The sequence below is a fragment of the Protopterus annectens genome, chromosome 11.part0, assembly GCF_019279795.1.
Source record: "Protopterus annectens isolate FY-2018-M chromosome 11.part0, PAN1.0, whole genome shotgun sequence".
In the NCBI taxonomy this organism is placed as follows: Eukaryota; Metazoa; Chordata; order Ceratodontiformes; family Protopteridae; genus Protopterus; species Protopterus annectens.
In genome coordinates this window covers 286,331,632-286,337,631 of record NC_056745.1, presented here as the reverse complement: position 1 = coordinate 286,337,631, position 6,000 = coordinate 286,331,632, and positions in this window count along the sequence as shown.

The window sequence follows — 6,000 nt, the reverse complement described above, 5'->3', positions numbered from 1 at the left end:
TCAAACCAAAGAAGCTGTAGCTGTCAGGCAACAATGCTACCACTGACTGTGTAAGGAAACAAAAATACAAAAAACACAGATTTTATGAGGAACAGAACAAATATGAGGCAAAAAATGTTTGTCATCAATCATATAAAGCCACTCTTCCTCATAAGTCCATATCCAAAGAGATTCTTGGGTAACACATTGCTAGTGACAAAAAGCCTATAATCATTTTCAACAGATTCCAAGTTACAGTCTGAATATAGCAAATAAAATTTTACATTACAAAACTGGTTTACCAAAAATAGCTACACAGAAAAATCTAAAGTCAAGCAAATAAACCAATAATACACAATTAAACAAGTTAGAGGAATAAATACCTTACAGAACACAGACAAATTCAGGTGCTCAGAATAAATAAAATGGCGATACCCTAAGCTTTCTGAAGCCTTTTAGAGGGAACTGATCATATCGCAGACATCTCCTATTTCACGTATCCAAGTCACAAATGCATTAATGACATTAAACAGTATATAAAAAGATACTTAAAAAATAAGAAAAATAACACACACAAATAAAACTCCCTCATGTACTTATCAAGTAAAAATTAAGTATGCAAATGTTTAAGAAAATGAACTTGGATTTAAAGTAACATAACAACAAAGGAAATAAGCAAGTATCTGTCTTAATTAGTTACACACCTTAATACAAAATCAACGAATGTACAAAATGATAAAGTATGGTATTCACATGTCTGTTATGTCTGCCACAAGTCCCTCAACACTAAGGGATAAGGAACAAAATAAAAGCTTACAGTTCAGAAACTTCTATTCCTATAAATACATGTACATCTGCTAAATGAAGAATACACAATGTACTCCTTACTGTGTGTATTAGGGCAGGCTTAAGACTCAGAAATACCCATAATGCATTTCATCGACCAAAAGTGTCCCCTTCCAAGTAATTATCACTCAGACCTCCAGCCAGTCCTGACTGTTACATCAGCATTAACTTGTGTATCTCCAGCCCTGTCACCATACTGGAGGTAAACAATACTTTTTGGTCCCACTCCCATCCTATTGCACCAATTGATATACCCACCTCAGCCTTGCAGAAAAAAATCCCCCTTCCCAGCACCCCTTTGTATCCTACTAGTAATCAAAGTTTACATCATCCTTCAATAACCACATAGCGTCCCCTGCCTGCACACAGACATCAGTGATCAGGTCCCACCCATTCATGGCACATGATAACATTTTGCATACCCTGTTAAACAACAGTTTGCATACCTGTCTACTTCTCAAATACAAAGCCTGACTATTGCTTCTCTGTCGCACCCCTCTCCACAGACATATACACACACACACACACACACACACACACACACACACACACACACACACACACACACACACACAGACACACACACACACACACACACACACACACTAGAATATCCAACGGAGCACCCATGCAAGCTAATGGTAAAATCCATCAACGGCAACGGAGCTCACCTGCTGTAGAATATCCAATGTAACAGAGCATGTACTAAATCCAAGTCACCCCAAATCCAGCTTCAAGTCACCCACTCAGTCAAATCCAGCCCTGCGATAGCTCAAGCTCACCTGCTGTAGAATATCCAATCCAATGGAGAATGTACTAAATCCAAGTCACCGTGCAGTAAAATCCAAATCTAGCTCCAAGTCACCCACACAGTGAAATCCAAATCCAGCCCCACAAGAGCTCAAAACTCATCTCATCTCTCTCCTGATTGGTCCAGCCTGCAGATGAAGCAGTCCAGAGCTCCTCTGATGACTACACAGACTTCTGGGCATCTGCAGGGCAGAGATGCCTTCCCCTCTATCCAGACTGCTGACAAAGCAGTCTGAAAATTTGTCTGAGTTCCCAGTCTGTGCACGCATGCGTGGAGTTCCAGGACTCGCTATTTTAAATGTTTTTTTTTTTCTTTTCTTTACTTTTTTGTTTGTTTTCTTTTTGTTTTCTAGGTGGGGGGGTCTGCAGTCCTATAACACGAGCCGCCCCTGTATGAAGGGCTTGTTTCCTGGATAAAGCATGTTTCTGAGATGTTGAAAATGAAAGCTAACTTTTTGTGAAAGCATCATCACTGCCACACTCTTTGCTAAATGGTTTTAGCTTAATAAATATGTTGCTGATCCTTTGGGTCTGCAACAGTTAAAGGAAATGCAGCATTACAGTATTTGGACACTATATACTACACACACACTATATATGTGTGTGTGTGTGTGTGTGTGTGTGTGTATGTATGGGTCTACTTCTGTTCATTGAAATGACAATTTATTGAAGAACAGAAGTACAAACCCAATTCTGTGAAAGTGCATTTAAGCTAAAATACACTTTCACGAATCACACTTCACCAATGCATGGTACAGTGGGGATAAGGGAATATACTCTTTTCCCCACTGTAGTACAATCTCGGAGTTAGTATATTTAAGTAGAGGGGGTGTGGGGGTGCAGGGGGGCTTTCCCCCCTGCAAAAATGTGTTTGTAGTGTGTTATGTCTTTTGTTTGGTGCATTGGTGAAGTGTGATTCGCAAAAGTGCATTTTTGCTTAAATGCACTTTCGCAGAATTAGGTTCATACTTCTGTTCTTCAATAAACTGTCATTCCGATGAACAGAAGTAGACCCATACACACACACACACACACACACACACACACACACACACACACACACACACACACACATATATATATATATATAGATATAGATATAGATATAGATAGATATAGCTATAGATATATGTGTGTGTGTGTGTGTGTGTGTATAGGTAAGAGGGATTTTGATAAAATTAATCTTAAACGACATGCTAACAATGTTCTTACATATGAAGTATGTACTCTCTCTACTGAACATACAGTTAGGAGATCACCATATGGAGACACAAGGTAAAAACATGCAAACCTTACAAACAATAAATGCAGAAGTTATTAGCAACACTTCATCAGATTAAATGAATGGTCACAAATATAATAACTGCCTTTAGTTTTGAAACAGACTATCAGAATTCATATAAAAGGGTCCCATGACCTGAGCTATAACATTGAACTACAAAGTTCTGCCCCAAAACTGATTTATCTGTTATTGTATGAATCACAACACAAGAAAGAATCATGCCAAGACAGTGCCGTAGTCTACCATATGCAGTTCCATAGATGACATACAGAACATGTAGACTCAAGTAATTAAAGTAAATACAACAGCAAACACATTTAACCCAAGTGAACATACACTCACAACATGTACAGTTAACAGTGGATTTCAATTCATAGTCCCCCCTTACTATGCCACAAAAGTGGGCTTGTGCAGTAGGTAAAGGGGTGGTAATTTGAAAAGCACAAGTGAGCTACATTGTAAGGATTAGTTGGTGAGAAGCATGTATTTTTGCTCAGCTTTTTTAGGGTTACATGCCAGCAGAGCACACTAGGGTATGGCCCATTAGGCCACTGTGCACACTAGGGGAATGGGGTCCATTAGGCCACTGTGCATCACAGTAAGCTGCTGATCTTCAAAAGTTGCATAGTGTTTAGATTCATAATTGTCTGTGTTCCAAACAAAGCAGGGTATGTGCCGTATCAATTGCTGTTAATGTAACAATTGGAGCAAGGCAAAGCTCAGTGGGGCAGAGAAGGTCTGTGGTTCTCCATTTCAACCTGCCCAGATTGCTATTATATGTGAGTACTGATGTGCAGTGTGTGATTGTGTCTGTGTAAATATGAGTGTTAAAGCATGTCTGTGTATGTGTGTGTGGACACTGGCAGAATGTGCATGTGGTTACTGGGATATACTTTCTGGTAGTGTGTGTGTGTGTGTCTGTGTGTGTGTGTAGCCTACTAGCATGCAAGGATAGTCTCATCGCATCTATGGTTATAACCAGAGGTCCCCAAATAAAAGTCTGAGCTGCTTTTGGGTAACTCTGATTTAGAATTTATAAATATGTGATTCTCCATTGGCAGGGTTATGTATATATTATAGGTTTATATGTGTTTACTAAGCTAATGACCACAAGGGCCTTTTTAAGTCTAGCCATGCATCCCAAATCTCGGACATGTTCTGGTACTCTTGAAATGTGTAAGCAGGGGCTTAGGAGATGAAACGTTTACAAACAGGGGCCTGGGTGATGAACCATGTACAGGCTGCCTGTGTCCATTAGAGATATAGGTGCCAAACCAGAGATGAATTTCGGGTTCCTCATCCAATTGTCCAAGTTACACTTGAATTAGGTTAGGGAGGAACTCTGTTTCACATGAATGGGGAGCCTGTTCCAGAGAAGGGGTAGTCTCTGGGATACATGCCTGTCTCTCCAGATAGTCCTATTTATATCACAGGCACCATATCTTCTGACAGCAAAACTATGCTGCTGTGGAACATTTCTAGGAAGACAGATTTTATATGCAGAATGTAAAATCAGCATTTAGGATAGAACTGCATAATGTCTATGGCAAGCTTCATAAGGCATGGTCCAATCCATGGCATGTCAAAATGTAGAGCTAAAATCTAGGAAGCTTTATTTCTGTCTAATATTGATTTATGAGATGAAATGTATGTAGTTGTAGTATATATTCAGTTGTACTGAATTTCTGAAAGTTAATTGTTTAAGTTGTTGAAAATGCAGGTTATAAATGCTGAGCTTGTCAAATTATTTCCAGTCACTAAAAATATTTAAAAATACTGTAATTTCCCTGAAATCCTTAATAAATCACAAATCAACATTAAGAACTATTATGAAAAGTGTTTTAAGCAAATAACACCCATCTGGTTTTGTCTATATGAGCAGTAATCACCAGGGCATTAGAATGCAAAAATTCATCAAATTTCACAGCAAACATTGATAAAAATTCAGAAAGGCACCCTCTCACAAAATCACCATCCTAACTACATGAACCTATAAACAGTAATGATGTACTTTAAATATGCAGTTTGTTAGTTTGTCAATGCAGTTAGTTTGTTAAATGATAAAGAGCACTATTCCCAAAGGTCTTTTTTCAGGCTCACCTAGGAGTCCAGCATGTTTTCATTGTGAGATGTTTCATCTATTGTACTTTATTTGAAAATGACTTTTCATTATTGGTTTTCCTTTTTAAGATTTACAATATGTCAGGTTTATTTTTGACATCCTGTGTAAAATTTATTTTTCTGTCCCCCATGAACATTGCTGTGCCTTAGTTTTTATCATTGCAGTGTAGAATTTATGAGTTCAGGCTATTGCACTCAAATAAAGCCTGCTAGCCTCATCTGTAAGTTTTCAAGGCAAGAAGCATGATAATTAATTTAGTAAAATGATTTGGTCAGTTACACAGTATGGAAGCTGTAGGAATCAAACCCCAAAACAGCAGGATATATCTTGTTCACTGACCATTACATAAAACAAAAACATTGTAATACATAATAACTATGGCAAATTGGTGGTGCTACACAGAAATAGACGGTTAGTAAGAAAGACCAAGACATGTCTTAAAGATTCCCAAACACAACTGTAGATATAATACTAGCCTTGCTTTGATTAACACTGAGGCAAAGTAAGGGAAATGAATACAAAGAAAATACAGCTGACCCATTTCTGATAAACAAAATCCAAAATAATACACAAAATTGATTGTCACATAATACTTCTAGTTGCTTGAACTAGTGTTTAGGCACTAGCAGTAGTAAAATCAAGATTAGTTTATGAATTTTCTGTAGTTTCTGAGTTTGTCTATGTGTTGATTCCTGTTCTTGATTCAAAAAGATGATATTGTTTTTCAACAGGAACTTTAATTATAGAAAACATGGAAACTCTTCTTCATGAGCATCAATAAACTAAAAGGTCCTTGCTGGTAATGTACTTAAGGAGATTATTTACTCCATTGTTTCTGGTCTTAAATAGTAACAATTCCTGGTGGACTTAAACAAACATAGACAATATTACACTGCAGACTTTAGACTTTGTTAAAAGGATAACTGGGGCACTGCAGAAAATAAATAAATAAAAAGGGAGA